Raw genomic sequence first — 19,925 nt, 5'->3', positions numbered from 1 at the left:
AAGATAGGTCAAAAAGGCTATTTATATTAAGATCGAACAGCCCTCTCAATAGAGGGAAAATGATATGACACCACCTATGTCCTATTTACAGTTACAAGAAGAATCTACAGCCATTTGCACTATTTAAGTGATCCTGAGGGCACAGATAAACCTTCAAGTGGACTCAATGACTCTCAGAAAGAGTGCTAGCAAAGAGATGACTGCAAGGAATATAGATCATTCCATCTTCCATCATTCAGTCAGAACTGAAGAAGCTTCTTGAATTAAAAGCAAAATGTCTTCAAGAAAAAATGAAGTCTAGTTGCCTTTTGAAAAAGCATCTTTGGAACAGTCATGATTCAAATGACTGAGAATCTCCATAGATATCTGGGATTTTGGAATTCACCTGAGGTCCCTTGCCTAGAAGTCCTCATCACAAAGTAATTTTGATTTCACCTTACAGATTAAATCTTTTCTCTTCCTTATGTTGGTGACTGAAGTTCTGGAATTCTTCCAGAATAAGCAATTTAGTGTAAACACACTTCAAGCAGCCCATTTTACGCAATTAACACCTTTCATCCATTGAACACTAAACTGTCAAAGGATAACTTGAAATGTATGTTATTTTGGACAATAGGGAATCCTTCTGAGAGTGATGGTCTTGTCACAATCACCACAACAGCACAGCATTAAATCAACCAGGAAATCACAAGGACACCATCCTGCCTTTCTTGTCTGGTGTTAAATCCTGAAATGCTAGTGAAATAAGGAAGTGTGCCTTAAAAACTTAGCCCAAGTTCATGCATAACAATCTAACAAAGGTTATGAAGAATCCAAAGCTTTTCTTTCTTGGGAGTCTGTGTATTATGTTAGGGAAAGGAAACTCTTTGGGGTTATAGCATTCAATGGACAAAATGTGTTAATTATATGAAATGGACCTCATTTGTTTGTTTGTTTGTTTGTTTGTTTGTTTGTTTGTTTGCTTGCTTGCTTGCTTGCTTGCTTGCTTGCTTGTTTATTTGTTTGTTTTTATGCCGCCCTTCTCCTTAGACTCAGGATGGCTTGCAACATGTTAGCAATAGCACTTTTTAACAGAGCCAGCCTATTACCCTGTTTTCCCGATAGTAAGACACCCCCGATTGTAAGACACCCCCGATTGTAAGACGTATCGGGGGTTTCAGGGGGGTCGGCTAATATAAGCCGTACCCTGAAAGTAAGACATATGTATTACTTTCGGGGAAACATGGGGGTATTGCCGGGGGGGAGCCCAATGATGTCGCTTCCAAGCTCCCCGCGCGCCGCGCGCCTTCGCCTCACCGCGGCGCCACTGCCTCTTCCCCGGCTTAGCAAAGCGAAGGACGGCGCTGGTCCGAAGCGAGCCGAGCGGGCGGCGGCTTGTAGCGAAGGCGCTCGTCCCAGCAACCGAGTCCTGCCGAGGCTCGGCTGCAAGCGGCCAGCGAGGCCGACCAGCTCCGAGGCGAGCGGCCGGAGCTGCGCCCTCCTTCGCCCGCCTCCTTTCCGGCAGGCAGGTGGGGCTACCCAACTGCGCAGAGCGGCTCCTCCCCTCCAGACACACGCTTCCCCGACACGCGTCTGTGGCTCCACGCGTGCACGCCGCTTGGAGCCCTGAGGTTGAACTTGGAAAAGGGCTCACGAGGCTCCTGTCCTGCGGCTGCCCTTCTAGACTCTGGGGAGATGCCTTCGGGAACGCGACCCTTTCAATTTTTTTCCAATGTAAGACATATCCCGAAAGTAAGACGTAGTGGGGCTTTTGGGGGTAAAAAGAAAGTAAGACACTGTCTTACTTTCGGGGAAACACGGTAGTAGGAAACACATCGCTACTTTGCCAATTTCAACAGAATGATGAAAGAAGAAGTTGAATCAGTGGTGGGTTCCACTTACCTTCGCCACTGGTTCGCATTGTGATGTTTTGCATGCATTTCCTCATGCAATTTGGCTTGTGCACATGCTGAGTAGCTGGAATTGGCTGAAAATACATTTGAAGAGCTGATCAGCTGTGTTTCGGGTGAAGGAATAAATATCAGTTTAAACCTGGGAGTGGGTGGGAGGGCCCTTTTACAAGCAGCAGAACAGGAAAAACCTTCAAAACAGTAGAAAAATTCTCACAAAATTCAAAAAAAATAAAAGATGGCAGCACCCACAGACTAACACCAGCTGATTCAATTCAGTGACATCACCAGCAGGTCGCTACCAGTTTGGGCAATCCAGTCGCAACTGGGAGGAACCTACCGTTAAGGCTAAATTTATTTATTTATTTATTTATTTATTTAGATTTGTATGCCGCCCCTCTCCGCAGACTCGGGGCGGCTCACAGCATAGCATAACAGTTTGTAACAAATCGAAATATAATTTAAAACATTTAAAAGAACCCCATTTTGTTAACAAACATACACTCAAACATCCCATACATAAAATGTGCATGCCCGGGGGAGGTGTTTCAGTTCCCCCATGCCTGACGACAGAGGTGGGTTTTAAGAAGTTTACGGAAGGCAGGGAGAGTAGGGGCAGTTCTAATCTCTGGGGGGATCCATCAGATAAGTTGGTAAGAAATTATTCGTCTGCATAGTTTACACCCCAAATATTATATAGCGTCAATATAAATTAAATAAATCCTAATATGATTGAAGGATGTTTTCTACCATGCCCCAAGAAAGCCGGTGAGAGGGGCAGATCGGGCGGGCTGTGGGTAGCGGCGAGGGGGCCGGAGGCGCTGGGGGGCAGGGGCAGCCGACATTCACAACAATCTTCACTGGCCTCCACACTTTCATCGCTCCCCGTCCCCAACTTCAAGCCTGGCTCCTTGCGCGGCCTTGGAAAAGGGTGCGCGGGGGGTAATTTTTGGCTGTCCATAGCCAAAAATGGTGTTTTTACTTCCGCATCTCTACTTCACCGAAATTCGACTTTCGCGGGCGGTCTGGGAATGCAACACCCGCGAAAATCAAGGGATCACTGTATATGTAAGAATCAATCAAGTATTGAATGCCTAACTTGTACCCGATCAGCAAATAATCATTTGGAGAATTTTTATAGAATGGTCATATATCCTTATATTTAATACCAGGAATTATTTGTATAGTGAACGTATTGTGTGGAAATGGTCATGCCGCAACTGATAAATGTATGCACATTCATAAGAGAAATAATACACATTCACCTACAAAGAACGAGTTCATTTTCTGAGCATACTTGTTGCCCAGTTTCAAATTTCAATTAGGTCCTTTCCCCTAAAAGCTCTTCTACCTCCCTCCATTTCATCCTGGCCACATAATCATGCATATTGGGGTCTATTCACCCCTGGAAGTACCACAATTTGAGATATTTGGAGCACAAAAACCTGCCATTGAGGTCACAGATGCTACATATAAGAATTTCTTTATTATTGGATTCTTGCAAATGAATCTTCTTGAAATTCCCTAGTTCAAAACTAGCAAATGTGTTTTCCTCTCAAGTGCTCATTCCCATGCACAGCTCAGCCAAGCCAGGCAGCCTCTTGCATTGTGCGTTGCTCATGTTAATGTGCCCCATTGATCCCATCAGGGCTTCAAGGTACTCTCTATTAGATGGTAAATATCATTAAACCTGCTGTCTTTCTAGCTGTTCTGGTTCAGAATTACATTGCTGTGAATCATTTTATTCAGAACAACCAATCTAAGCACTGGATTTTAATTCTTTCCACTGCTTGCAGGACTCTAGGAACCTAGATGGTGGAAAATGAGTACAAATTGATTTTGGATAATAACAAGGCACAGCGTTTGAAATAGATTCCTGCTGCACAGAATGCATTGGGATTTCGCTTCCATTGACATACTCATGTACTCTTCTTCAGAGTTTATATGTGCATCTATTGCTCATTCTTATTCTCTCCCCCTTAGTTAAGTTCTGTGAGCTACTGAATAAGAGACAAAGCAGCTAACAACCCTAGGAGGAAAGAAAAATCAATCCTTGGAGTTAATTTTTTTTCTTTCTTTTCTTTTTTTGCTGTGGCGAAGTGTTTCCAAGCCATGGCACAAAATGAAGCACAGAGAACATGGGTGGGAAACAATAGTCTCTTGAACAGCAGTTCTCTTATTCCCCCTAACCTACCAAGAAGATTATATTAGATTCTGAAGATTAAGGAGACTCATTCACGGTCAACCTTTGTTATAGGGATGTATGGTATTGATGGATTGAGGGTAAATAATGTGAACAGGTATGGGGTAGGGTTATATTTGGAAATAGAATCTGTGGCCAGGGCATTCTCCAACAGAACTATGGCAAAATCAACATATGTTATTAATTTGTTTATTGCCACTTAGTTAATGCTTTTTGGTAACAATTTTCAAATAGATTTGGAGCTACATAGCAATAGCAATATAATTTAGACTTACTTCATAGTGCATTATAGCCCTCTCTAGCAGTTTACCAAGAGTAAACATACTCTTCCCAACAATCTGGGTCCCCATTTTACCGACCTTGGAAGGATGGAAGGACGAATCAACTTTGAGTATACTGAGATTTGATATGTCGAACTACTGGCAGCCGGTGATCAGCAGAAGTAGCTTGCAGTACTAGCATTACCAAGGCTCTTGAACATACATGAAACATATTATGTGTCTTACCCTATTATATTAGAAGAACAATTTCTACAGAACAAGATATAGCCATTTAAGTACATAAGAAACCATCTGACAAAAGTCCGTATTGTGAAAGCTATGGTTTTCCCAATAGTAATTTATGGCTGTGAGAGTTGGATCATAAAGAAGTCTAAGCACTGAAGAATGTATGGTTTTGAATTATGTTGCTGGAGAAGATTCTACAGGTTGGTTTGGATTGCAAAATTAAATCAGTCAATCCTAAAGAAAAGCATCCCTTGACTGTTCCTTGAAAGGACAGATACTGAAGCTGAAGTTGAAGGCCATCTAATGAAGGCCATCTAATGAGAAGAGAAGGTTCATTGGAAAGACACTGGTGATGGGTAATATTGAAGGTAAAAGGAGAAGGGGTACAAGAATGGTGGAAGGTCTTAAGCATAAAACATATCAGGAAAGACTTAATGAACTCAATCTGTATAGTCTGGAGGACAGAAGGAAAAGGGGGAACATGATCGAAACATTTAAATATGTTAAAGGGTTAATTAAGGTTCAGGAGGGAAGTGTTTTAAATAGGAAAGTGAACACAAGAACAAGGGGACACAATCTGAAGTTAGTTGGGGGAAAGATCAAAAGCAACATGAGAAAATATTATTTTACTGAAAGAGTAGTAGATCCTTGGAACAAACTTCCAGCAGATGTGCTTGGTAAATCCACAGTAACTGAATTTAAACATGCCTGGGATAAACATATATCCATCCTAAGATAAAAATACAGGCAGACTAGATGGATCATGAGGTCTTTTTCTGCCGTCAGTCCTCTATGTTTCTATGTTTCTAAGAGGACAGAGGATGAGATAGTTATAGTATTTTCATCAATACAATTTACATGAATTTGGTTCAAATCCAGGAGAGACTAAGGGGCAGGGGAGTTTGGCATGCTATGGTCATGAAGTCTGACATGACTTAGTGACTGAACAACAACAAAGCATGTTATTTTCATATCCATTCAAAATTTTATTTAATTTTATTCAATGTTAAATTAGTTATATTAAATAATATTGAATTCTCAGAGATTCTTTGGTGTTTTGCAAAATCTGTAAAAAAAATTAAAACAATTAAAATGTTCAGCATAGGCACCCCAGACTAAAATAACTAAAACAACCAAGAATACTCTTATATGACAAGAGCTGAACAATCACACCCATGTTAATCCCATGCCTGGGAATAGATTTTCAAAATCCTGAGAGAGGCAGCACTAATCAAATCTGTTGGGTATACTTTTCCAAAAGACAGAAGCAATGACAGAAAAAGTATATTTTCTTGGTCCCACAAGATGGCAACATATAATTGAAGGGGCCTAGTTTCTGCCCAAACCCACTGGGAAGACAGAAAGAATTGGAGATAAGTAGTCCCTCAAAAAACTAAGCCCTAGATTTTCATAGTGTTCTGTTGACGTCCCAGCAAACTTTGCTTAGAAAAATAGCACAGAAATAATATATATAATGTTCATCTCTAGATGGATTTTCTTTTCAGGATTTTTCAACTTTTGACCGGATGTCTTATTGAAACTATGCTTATAGGGATTATTCAACCCTATTCACATGGAAAATATTCTCACCTGAGGGTAGAACAAGAAGCAATGGATGAAAACTAAATAAGGAGAGAAGTAACTTAGAACTAAGGAGAACTTTCCTGACAGAACAATTAATCAGTGGAACAGCTTGCCTCCGGAAGTTGTGAATCCTCCAATACTGGAAGTTTTTAAGATGATATTGGATTACCATCTGTCTGAAGTAGTGTAGGGTTTCCTGCCTAAACAGGGGATTGGACTAAGAGACCTCCAAGATCCCAACTATGTTACTATTATTAATAATATTTATTATATTTATAATCAAAATGTGGCATATATCTTATGGGCTTTCATGATAATTAGTGATGGGTGAAACTAATCCGCACAATTCAGGTCCATACCGAATTTTGCGGTGTTCGGTATGCCGAACACGAACACATTTTTTTTTCAAACTTTGGGCAAAGTTCATGGTCATCTTCGGCATTCGGAGCTTTGATGTCACCGGCAGGTTGCTAAGGATGCCAAGGTGATCACTTCCTGGATTCCATGGAATCCAGGAAGTGATCACCTTGGCGTCCTTAGCAACCTGCCGGTAACATCAAAGCTCCGCCCCCAGAATCTCTTCATGGGAGGGATTCCCCAGCTCCTTCAAAGGGAGGTCTTCACGTAAAAATAAACATTGTTATTTTTAACGAAAAAGGACACCGCAGCGGCGCTGCAAGCAAAGGGCGGTCCTTTCACGTAAAAATAAACTTGCCAAACTTGCCGAACCCGAACACTGTTGGGTTTGCCCATCACTAATGATAATATTTCTGTTAATCTTTTGCAGTTAGCTTTTTTCAAACCATGAGCAATAGAGTACTTACCACTCCTCCCGTCCCATTGTACCAAACCAAAATACAATATCAACTCAACATTAGTATAAATACCAGTTTTAACCAAATCAAGGTAGTCTAAGATTGAATGGAAAGTCCACCAATTACACTTGTGGAGAATGAAATATATCTGTCATATTGTGGCAATGGACCTCACTGGGACTTTTGCTTTCAGTAAATTTTGGAAGCAAACTGAACTAGAAAGTCATGAAGTAATTTTGAACACCAGAGCTAATAATTTGTTCCTTTTCTAAAATTCCTATTTAAGAGATTAAATGCTTCTGTTATGAAAGAATATTTCGCTTTTCTATCAATGTCAGCAATACTTTTTAAAAAACGTAGTTGCAACCGAAATGGATTCGGTTCCTGGCAGGCAAACTAATGTTTGCCACCTCATCCTGACTTTGGTAATTCTATCATCTCTAGAGGAAATAAAAACTTGAAAATGCTACTTTGCCGCTCTAAATCAATAACTACTTTCACCCCAACTTCAGCCTGGATAAGTGACACATAACTTTCTTTGATAAAATAATAAAAGGCTTCTATGAGCAATCATCAGGATGACAAAAGATCATAGAAATCCATCCATCACTGCTGGCACCTATCAACAACTTTTCAAGCCAAAAAATGGCACAATGAGAAACAAAAAGGAGGCAGTGTCCCAACACTATTGTCTGTGACGCTGTATAAAGACAGCTTTGCACTGGGCTCATACCTCAGTCTTTAAGCGCCATTATTCATTTTTCTCTGCTGTTTTCTCTATCCTTGGAAATGTGTCACTAACTGATTAATGCAAGTCATTCTCTCTGTCTTTCTCTCTCAGACTCATTCTAGCCTAGCAAAAAGAACCACAGCACAGCAAGAATAATGATTATATTTCATCATTTCTGTCCAATCATGACTAATTTTAATCCTATTCTTTTTCCACTGGGTATATTCTGATAGAGCAAACATTAAATGTAATCTTGTCCTTGTTGTTTATCATTGTTTGTTAAGGGTTTTTGGAATTGATTCTGTATTAATAATAATAATAATTTATTAAATTTGTATGCCGCCCCTCTCCGAAGACTCGGGGCGACTCACAACAATAATAAAACAGTGTGACAATGTAAACAAATCTAATATTAAAAAAAACATTAAAAACATTTAAAAAACAACATTATATATTAACATTATATAAGATGACATTAGAAAAATAGTGCGCAGAACAAAATGTATATCACTATATCATGTTTCTTGGAAGGACTCAAAATGACTGCACTGTATTGCTCAATTGTCTAGTGTCTGCAAAAAGCCTTGCATTAATATGGAACACGTGGATTCTTTGAATTTTTATAATAATTTCTTTTCTGTTTTTTTTTAAAATATTTGTATTTATTGTATTTTCTACTTTCACTGCTTTGATCCAGTTCCAAGCTTCATGGTTGCAAATACTGTTTTATAGAAATTTCTGAATCTAGGGAGTGTATGAAGATTTTGTACATTTCTGCACATATTTTGCTTTGCTTATATTTATTAAAGTTTCAAATATGGAACATAAATGTACTGAAATACAGTATATAGCCTAAATAAACACATATATGCCCCATATCCCCAGTTTTGGATAAACTGCTCAAATAATCTGCTAATCCTTGGTTTCTTTCAAGAATTTCTTGGCACTCACAACTAGCCCAAATACCAAATGGATATTTTCCCTAAAATCCATATAGGGATTTTATGATATCTTTGTTTATTACTTTATTCCTAAAAATGAATAGGAGTAGTTGTTGCTTAATTTTGCTTTTTCACATTCATTTTATATGTGTTCCATCTTGTCACAGAACTGGGCTGAACTGGGAGTAACCCACCACTGATGTAATTCCAACATCAGCTTACTTAAAATATATTTTTCTCCTTGTTCTGTAGGTGGATTCCATATAAATAGATACACAGACACAATAACAATATCAATGGTGCAGAGAAAATAAGATGTATTGAGGCCATATGTTTGAAGAGATTCATTTTTTGAATATAATATCTTCAATGATACTTTCCTGAATAGTACCATTTCTTTTTCATATTTCTTAATTAGATAAAGCCCTGTAATGTGTGCGCGTGTGTCTATGAATGAGTGTGTGTAAAATATGTGTTTTTCTATATATTGGTGTAGATATATGTATATATATATGTGTGTTGGTAGAGCAAATAACATAATACATTAATATTTAAATGTATGCTTGATATTTAAGTGTACTTTAAGTACTTTAATTAAAAAAGAAACATCTATAGTTGTCCCTAACTTAAATTAACTGCAATAGATGAAAAACCCTCCCATACTACCGCCTCTCACAATAATAGACAGCACAGTATCAACAGTACAGATCTTCAAATTTCTAGGTTCTATCATATCTCAAGACCTAAAATGGTCACCTAACAACAAAAACATCATCAAAAAAGCACAACAAAGAATGTTCTTTCTGCGCCAACTCAGGAAGCTCAAACTGCCCAAGGAACTGTTGATACAGTTCTACAGAAGAATCATTGAGTCTGTCATCTGCACTTCCATAACTGTCTGGTTTGGTTCTGCAACTCAACAAGACCGATACAGACTTCAGAAGATAATCAGAACTGCAGAAAAAACAATTGCTGCCAATCTGCCTTCCACTGAGGGCATGTATACTACATGAGTCAAAAAGAGAACTGTGAAAATATTTATTGAACGCTTGCATCCTGGACATAAGCTGTTTCAACTCCTAATCTCAAAACGTCACGACAGAGCACTGCAAACCAAGAAAACAAGACACAAAAATAGTATTTTCCCGAATGCCATTACTCTGCTAAACAAATAATTCCTTCAACACTGTCAATATTCAATAATTCCATCAACTATTTACTAAGTCTGCACTACTATCACTACTAGTTTTTTCTCATCATTTCTATCACCCATCTCCTCCCACTTATGACAGTATGACTGTAACTTGTTGCTTGTATCCTTAAGATTTTTTATTAATATTGTTTTCTCATTGCTTATTTGACCCCTATGACAATCATTAAATGTTGTACCTCATGAGTCTTGACATATGTATATTTTCTTTTATGTACACCGAGAACATAGGCAACAAAGACAAATTCCTTGTAGTCCAATCACACTTGGTCAATAAAGAATTCTGTTCTGTTCTGCTCTGCTCCATTCCATTCTATAACAAAAACTTCTGTTGCAAATGCCAATTTTGGCTGCCATCTTTTTTATCACTGCCATTTATTTAGCTGAAAACCTATCATATTTTTCAACAACAGGCAACTAATCTGCAACTAATGTGGCATTTGAATCATAGTGCCCTAGCTTGCAAGTTTATTTTAATTAACAATATTGAAGGACACCTTTCTCAATTTTACACTTTGCTTTTCGTGAATGTATATGAAAAGATCTACACATTGCGTGTTTGTAGGCTAAATATCCAATGTTCCCCAAAAAAAAAAAAATCACTTGTGTTCTCATCTCTTTCTGCCTGAATACTATTTTTACACATTCCTTTATATTTCTTTCCAGTATGCTGGTCAAGAATTTAGATTGCATCTGACACTACATTTACACCTAGCCTGTACCCACTAAATACCTCTGTGGTGTTCATTTATTCTTCTGAGTCCTGGTAATGCTACTTCTTCCACTGCCCCAAGACTGGATTTTATTTAACATTTTAAGAGTACAGCCTCATACAAGCTTGGGAATATATATCTCTGAATGCAATGAAGTTTCTGAGTAAAATTGTATAGAAATGCAAGAATTGTTTATCTATTTGTTCTTCAGCATCTCCCAGAACTATAAACTGTTTTGTATGTGTTTCTCTGCCCAGAAGTTACATGCAGCAAAATACAGATTTAAACTGTCTTCAGCAAATCAGAGAGTTTATGCCACAGCCTGTGAAATATTTAATAAACGATTTTCAGCTCCCCATACCTACATGCTTGTATTAAAGGCTTTAAATAATTTACAAAAAAGTCTATGGTTTTATCTTCAGTTTGTGCTCTAGTCCAACATTTTGGATTTACAGAATAATAGTTGGAACAAACCTTAGAGGTCTTCTAGTCTAATCCCCTGCTCAGAATTTATATGATTCCAGACAATTTGCCACCTATTCTCCTCTTAAAAACCTCCAATGTTGGAGCAGACACAACTTCTTAAGGAAAGCCATTCCATTGATTGTTTTCATATCAGGAAGTTTCTCTTTAATCTCATGTTACATCTCTCTTTATAACTTTCCATTCATTAATTATTGTCTTTCCTTCTGGTGCTTTAGTGAATACATTGTTTTTCTCTTCTTTATGACAACCTCTTAAATATTGGAAGACTGTTATCACGCCACCCCTAGTCCTCTTCTTGAGTGTAGTTTGTCAGCAAGTTATGAATCCATCTGGTTTTGATGTTATCTATACTATATTTTTCTATCTTATCAAGAAATAAGTTTGGACTACTTTCTCAAATGCCTTTCTAAAGTCTAAGTATGCTTCATGGCACTACAGCATTTCGCTGGTCCACTCATTCAATCACTCTGTCCAGGGGTGGATTTCTATTACTGCTGCTGCCGGTGCACTATGTGTGCAGCTTAGCTTGCGTACATTCATCCCAGCATGTTTTTGCTTCTGCACATGCTCAGGAAGCCAAATCTCAGAAGGAGATGCATGCGCAAGAGAGAATTTGGCTTTTTAAAAAAAAGATTGCACATGCGCAGAAGCAAAAAAAATCACTGAAATCGCACACGCATGCACATCCCCTTGTGAGATTTTGTCTCCTGCGCATGTGCAGAAGCAAAAAAATACTGGGACAGGTGCACACATGCAAGATAATTGAAGCTGCACGCACAGCATAGCAATCTCTACCAATGTGCCATCCTTTAATGTACTGGTAGCAACCGACTACTGTCTCTGTCAAAGAAGGCAATTTGAGTCTTTAATATGTACGATTTTTGAAAGGATGCAACATTCTTTAAATATACTAATCAAATTTTAATTGTTTTCTTATAATTATTTTCAACAAATGGCAAAATATTAAATCTTTATTTGTCTCAGGAAGAAACAGTGCTGATTATAAAATGAAATATTTATTATGATCATAGGCAAGCATAATTAAGGTGGGAAAAGGTTTTGTTTTTTAAAAATATTTTTATAAAAAAATACATGCCATATATATATAAAATACATGCCATATATATATAAAAAGTAAAATTATGACCATTATCTCTCATTGTTTCTTTCAAACACCATTTTTTCTACAGTGTGTAGGCATTCCTATTTTTTTTTTTTGCTCAAGGATTTCTGTTTTCAATTCTGCTTCTCTTCCATGTTTGATTTGCTATTGAAAACTTGATAAAATGACACAGCATGGCATTGGATTTTTGAGCAAACAAATATCATTGCTGGACTTTTTCCTCTGAGCACCAAATGACTACTAGTCTAGGTGTCACAGCATGATTTTGTTGTCCCCCAGAATTGTTTCCCTCCAGGTACCCACTTCTAAAACACCTTGTTGAAGTGCTGACCAAAAGTGTAAATTGTCTCCTTGAAGCAATTTATGTTCTCATTCAAGTGGTGATTTGACCATAAGCACTTTGAGGGCTTATTTCAGGAATCATGTGTATTGTCTATTTTGCTTTATTATTATCTTTGAAATCAAGAGAGAACATCTCAGCTGCCAGCTCAAGGTTGACTCAGCTTCCTGCCCTTCTGAAATCGGTAAAACAAGACTCAGATTGTTGGGGGTAATACACTGTCTCTAAACCCATTTAAAGAGGGATGTAAAGCACTGTAAAGTGGTATATAAGTCTAAGTGCTATTGCTAAGTTCTTGTAACAACTTTACTACTTCCTAACCTATCATATCCTGCCTGTCAATGGCTACTTCAGCTTCAACCGCAACAACACAAGAGCACGCAACAAATTCAAACTTAATATTAATTGCTCCAAGCTTGTAAAAAAATATGACTTTAGCAATCAAGTTGTCGAAGCATGGAACTCATTATCGGACTCAGTAGTGTCAACCCCTAACCCCCAACATTTCTCCCTTAGACGATCCACGATTGACCTCTCCAGGTTCCTAAGAGGCCAGTAAGGGGTGTGCATAAGTGCACAAGTGTGCCTTTCATCCCCTGTCCAATTGTCTCTCCTTATCTCATATATCATATATCTTTTCTTCCTTTCATATATCTTAGAAACATAGAAACATAGAAGACTGACGGCAGAAAAAGACCTCATGATCCATCTAGTCTGCCCTTATACTATTTTCTATATTTTATCTTAGGATGGTTATATGTTTATCCCAGGCATGTTTAAATTCAGTTACTGTGTATTTATCTACCATGTCTGCTGGAAGTTTGTTCCAAGGATCTACTACTCTTTCAGTAAAATAATATTTTCTCATGTTGCTTTTGATCTTTCCCCCAACTAACTTCAGATTGTGTCCCCTTGTTCTTGTGTTCGCTTTCCTATTAAAAACACTTCCCTCCTGGACCTTATTTAACCCTTTAACATATTTAAATGCTTCGATCGTGTTCCCCCTTTTCCTTCTGTCCTCCAGACTATACAGATTGAGTTCTTTAAGTCTTTCCTGATACGTTTTATGCTTAAGACCTTCCACCATTCTTGTAGCCCATCTTTGGACCCATTCAATTTTGTCAATATCTTTTTGTAGGTCAGGTCTCCAGAACTGAACACAGTATTCCAAATGTGGTCTCACCATCACTTTATATAGCGGGATCATAATTTCCCTCTTCCTGCTTGTTATACCTCTAGCTATGCAGCCAAGCATCCTACTTGCTTTTCCTCCCTATCTTCTCCTCTATTTTTTATATCTTTTCTTTATATATAATACTTCATGTCTATTCTCTGTGTATTGGACAAATAAATAAATAAAAAATATATATTTGTAACCTCAAAACACATGTACAGAGCACCATGCTGTTCATGGCATAGCTGTTGAAATACTTCTATTTATTATTAATATTTTGATTGTTTCAAAAATTCCTCCTTTCCTCCTTTTTATTGTCTTTCAGTGCTTCTTAGGCTTCACAACAAACTCAGATGTAAATCTTGAGTCTGTGGACACTTATCCAGTTATTCGAGACTAGCTTACTTGACAGTGAGCTTCCTGGCATGAATTAATACAATAAGTCTCATTACTGCAGAAACTATGTTTGTTTATCTCATGTCACAGACATCAAAGTCTTTATTCTCTATCTTCTCACCTTTCTAAATAGTCACATACTTACCCACTGGTTCCTATTTCATTAACAGCCTTCATTTCTTCCTGAAAAAATAAGATCTTATGATGAATTAATTAAGAAAAGAGAGAAAAAGGAGCCAACCACTTGCCACAAAAAGTTACATGTGTTGTTAATTCAACTTAACATGTCTATATGAATATACATATACCTGGAATCAGGCATTACCTCAGTTGAAGAAGAGGTTGACTAAATGGAAAATTTCTTAACAAATATCTTTTGTAACTGATATATTTTCAATTTGGAAAATGCCAAGTTAACATCAGTGTTTTCACATTCATTATCTACTTCTTGAACTTGCAAATTACTGTTTCATAACGAAAATCAGTGGGACGGTGGCGTACTAATTAGGCATGGTAGCAAATATTGTAGAAAAGTAAGATTGTGCCAAAAGTAAGACCGTTTTCCTTTGAATTTCTTTGGTGATTATTCTGGTTTCCACCAATTTGGAAGTATGGGTTCACTTAATGATTGCCATGAAAAAAGTAAAAACAACAACAACCTGGTCCGGTCATATGGGTGTCTCAACGTTTCCTGTTCCAGTTGCAGTGTTAAGTCAAAGACTACCTATAACTCATTTAGTTCTCATGTTCAATTGGTAGCCAATTAAAATATTATTAAATATAATTTGTGTTGTGGTTAGTTCTGGCTCAGCTCCTGCCCCAAGGAATGTGCAGGTGGATGTGGGGAAACATCCACATGCCGCGGGCCTGTTTTGCTTCCGATGGAATCTGCTGACGAAGCCTCCTCTGACCAAGGAAGCATGAGTGACAGGGAAGAGGGGAGTTTGTCAGACAGCCCAGGAGGAGATCAATCATCTCTACCATCCCTGGATTCTGAACAAGAATTAATGACACGTCCACGCATGCGTAGATGCATAGGAGACAACAACTGAAGGATTATTACAAGAGAAAATGAGGCCACCTGTGGTTGGGTGTGGCTGCTGTAAATAGTGCTACAGATAAAAGTGCAGCTTGGTGTTTTAGCCTCCTGGCAGTTTATCTGATTCATTGTTTCATCAAGATCGTGGGTTTTGTGCTGTTCAAGATTGTGTGTGGACTCTCTGGACTTTAGAATTGGACTCAATTTCCCAGTTATTGGGTGAGCAATTGGATTGCATTTAACCTGTGCCTTGTGTGTACCAGAAAATCCCTTTGACATTTAAAAAGGGAGCTGTTTCTGTTTTTCTGTTTATAAAAACTTTTGGGTTTTCCTTTTATCGTGTGAAGTGTGTCTTCCTGGACTAATTACCCTGTAATTACGGTGGTTGAACCATGGCAGAACAATTTGGGGTGTTGTTTATTACCTATAAAGCCCTACATGGCTTAGGACCAGACTATTTACGAGACCGTCTCCTGCCACAAACCTCCCAGAGATGATTAAGATCACACAGGGTTGGCATTCTCCTAGTCCCATTGATTAAGCAATGCAGGTTGGTGGGATTATGGGGGTGGGCCTTCTCTGTTGCTGTCCTGGCTCTATGGAATCAACTCCCCCCTCCCCGATGTCCATACTGCTCCCACCTTACTAGCCTTCCAAAAGGCTGTGAAGACCCGACTTTCCCTGCAGGCCTAGGGGTCATGAATACTTACATCAGTCACAGCTGAATGGTGTTTGATTGGTATGAATGTTTGCTTTGATTGGACTGTTTTGCTAGTGAGGTTTTACAATTGGTTTTTTATTGTTTTAGTATTAATATTTGATTTCATTTTATTATTGTATTGTATTTTTATATTGCTGTAAGCCTCACTGAGTCCCATCAGGATTGAGTAGCATAGAAGTCAAATTGAACAAACAAACAAATAAATAAATATGGAAATACTCCTTATTTGGCCAATGAGTAAAAAAATATAATATATATTTTAAGTGTCCTTTGAAACAGCTTGAAGGACAGCTGCATTAGGACCTCCAGTCCAAATAGTAGCAGAGACTGCCAGGCCTCCTTTGTTATCTATTTGTGAGCCAACTTCACTGCCTGTATTTCTGTAATTAATAACTAAACTTCAACCTGAACAGATGAGAATCCAGGCCTGTTGCACTTTTACAGAAGAATGAATCCTTTCTCTATATCTTTCTTATTTCTATCCTGAAGTACTGACATATGAGTAAAACCATTCCCCAGGCTATGCAAAAAGATTAAATCATCCCTATTCCCAATCCAGTATATGTATTAAAGAACCTTGCAAATAAAAGTCAGAAATGTCAATTGCAGAGTTAAAAGAATCAGACTTTCTAAAACTTATGAAGCTTAGCTTCTTACATTTTAATTTTTTATCTTAGACTTTTATTATTCTCAAGAGCAATTCCCTCAGAGCATACATTGGGCTTCACTTTCGCTTTTGGAAGACAAAACAGATTCACATTCAGTTGAAAGCAACTTGGTGAGGAAGGGAGGTTTCAACTCAGTGCCTTGGATGAGCAGATTAATTGTCGTCCAGCTGCTTGCTATATTGGATGCTTAGCATGAAGGTGACGTAGGATAATTATTTCAGATGGAAACTTAGTTTCAGGAGAATAATAGAGTAACAAGTTTGTTTGTTTGTTTGTTTGTTTGTTTGTTTGTTTGTCTGTCTGTCTGTCTGTCTGTCTGTCTGTCTGTCTGTCTGTCTATCTATCTATCTATCTATCTATCTATCTATTTATTTATTTATTTGATTTGATTTGTATGCCGCCCTTCTCCGTAGACTCGGGGCGGCTAACAACAGTAATAAAAAACAGCATGTAAATCCAATAGTAAAACAACTTAAAAACCGTTGTTGTAAAACTAGACATACATACAAACAAACAAACATACCATGCATAAATTGTAAAGGCCTAGAGGGAAAGAATATCTAAGTTCCCCCATGCCTGACGGCAGAGGTGGGTTTTAAAGAGCTTACGAAAGGCGAGGAGGGTGGGGGCAATTTTAATCTCCGGGGTGGAGTTGGTTCCAGAGGGCTGGGGCCGCCACAGAGAAGGCTCTTCCCCTGGGTCCCGCCAAGCGACATTGTTTAGTTGACAGGACCCAGAGAAGGCCCACTCTATGGGACTTAACTGGTCACTGGGATTCGTGCAGCAGAAGGCGGTCCCTGAGATAATCTGGTCCGATGCCATGAAGGGCTTTATAGGTCACAACCAACACTTTGAATTGTGACTGGAAACTGATCGGCAACCAATGCAGACTGCAGAGTATTGGTGTTACATGGGTATTTTTGGGAAAGCCCATGATTGCTCTCGCAGCTGCATTCTGCACAATCTGAAGTTTCCGAACACTTTTCAAAGGTAGCCCCATGTAGAGAGCGTTACAGTAGTCGAGTTGGAAGTGTTATTGGAGGTTTTCTAATTCAATCCCCTGCTTAAGCAGGAAACCCTACAACATTCCAGACAAATCATTGTCCAATCTCTTCTTAAACATTTATAGTGTTTGAATACCCACAACTTCTGGATACAAGTGTTTCCACTGACTAATTGTTCTGTCAGGAAATTTCTGCTTAGTTCTGTTTTAGGTTGGTTCTCTCCTAGATTAGTTTCCACTCATTCTTCTTGTTCTATGTTCAGATGCTTTGCAGAATAAGCAGAATAAGTTCATTATGGGTTGCCGCTTAGATATTGCAACATTATTATGTCATCCATAATCCTTTTTTTTCTTCATTAAACTGTACATACTCAATTCCTGCAACCGTTCTTTATATGTTTAGCCTCCAGGCCCTCATAATCTTTGGTGCTGTTCTCTGCACTCTTTCTAGAGTCTCAACATCTTTTTCATATTGTGATGACCAGAACTGGATGCAGTATTTTATTTGTTTGTTTGTTTGTTTGTTTGTTTCTTTGTTTGTTTACTTACTTACTTACTTACTTACTTACTTACTTACTTACTTACTTACTTACTTACTTACTTATTGGATTTGTATGCCGCCCCTCTCCATGGACTCGGGGCAGCTAACAACGGTGATAAAAACAGCATGTAACAATCCAATACTAAAACAACTAAAAAACCCTTATTATAAAACCAGATATACATACAGACATACCATGCATAAATTGTAGAGGCCTAGGGGGAGAGAATATCTCAGTTCCCCCATGCCTGATGGCAGAGGTGGGTTTTAAGGAGCTTACAAAAGGCGAGGAGGATGGAGGCAATTCTGATCTCTGGGGGGAGTTGGTTCCAGAGGGCCGGGGCCGCCACAGAGAAGGCTCTTCCCCTGGGTCCCACCAAACGACATTGTTTAGTTGATGGGACCCAGAGAAGGCCCACTCTGAGGGACCTAATTGGTCGCTGGGATTCGTGTGGCAGAAGGCGGTCCCAGAGATTATAAGTGTGGTCTTACCAAGTGACACTAATGTGGAACTAATACTTGACTCTATCCCTCAGTCTAGGACTGTGTCTTTCTTTCTTGTCCAGAAAAACAGTATAGCAAGAGGAGTAAAATTTGAATCCATCACAATATGAAGCAATCCCTGAGAAAATATTCATCCAATTCAATAAAGGCAGCAATGAAATTTTATTTTATCCTTCATTTTTTGTAACTGAAAAAAATTACAGCATGATACAATCTTTGAAGAATGATTAGACTTGGCAATTAACTATTAACATCCAGCAGTCAGTTCATCTTGCAGTTGCTTTGATTTAGCTTGAATGTTCCAGACTTACTTGTCTTATTTCATTAATATGTGCCTTCAAGTTGATGTTGCTCTTGGTGATCACACAGATTTTCTTCACAATGATCTGTCCCTAACTGGATTTTTGAGGACTTCTACAGGTAAAATATGGCACTGCATCTGAATCCATCCAAGTCACTGTCAGTCATCCTTTCCTCTTTCCTTTTATTGCTTCCAGCATTAGAACCTACTCTAAAGACCTTCTTCCATAATGTGTCCAAAATAGAATAATAAAACTTGGCCCTGTTGAGTATCTGGATTGTTTTTTTTCATGATCCATTAGCTTTTATAAGATCACATATAAATTTCTGTAGGGAAATAATCATAACAGCCATTTACATACAGGGTTCTATTGAATTGTTCTAACTTTTTGATACTTTTCTTCTTCTAAGACCTTACTGAATTTATTTTATATTCATTGTTATACTCACATTCCATGCATATTACACTCATCATCACATTGGCATTAATCTGCTGCACGAATCCCAGCGACCAGTTTGATCCCACAGAGTGGATCTTCTCCGGGTCCCATCAACTAAAGAATGTCATTTGACGGGACCCAAGGGAAGAGCTTTCTCTATGGCGGCCCTGGCCCTTTGGAACCAACTCCCCCCAGAGATTAGAATTGCCTCCACCCTCCTCGCCTTTCGTAAACTTCTTAAAACCCACCTCTGCCGTCAGGCATGGGGGAACTGAGATATTCTTTTCCCCTAGGCCTTTACAATTTACGCATGGTATGTCTGTATGTATGTTTGGTTTTTATAATAAGGGTTTTTTTAGTTATTTTAGTATTGGATTGGATTGTTACATGCTATTTTTATCATTGTTGTTAGCCGCTCTGAATCTACGGAGAGGGGCAGCATACAAATCCAATAAATAAATAAAATAAATAAATTAAATAAACCTGAATCTATAGAATGAGGCTACAGAACTTTTTAACCTCTACCAAGGTCGAACATGTTTTTCTAATTTACTCAGTCCCTTAGTCAAAATAATGAAAGTCCTTTAAAGGCCTAAAGG

Source organism: Erythrolamprus reginae, chromosome 5 (assembly GCF_031021105.1).
Source record: "Erythrolamprus reginae isolate rEryReg1 chromosome 5, rEryReg1.hap1, whole genome shotgun sequence".
NCBI lineage: Eukaryota > Metazoa > Chordata > Lepidosauria > Squamata > Dipsadidae > Erythrolamprus > Erythrolamprus reginae.
This window is presented reverse-complemented; position numbering follows the sequence as displayed.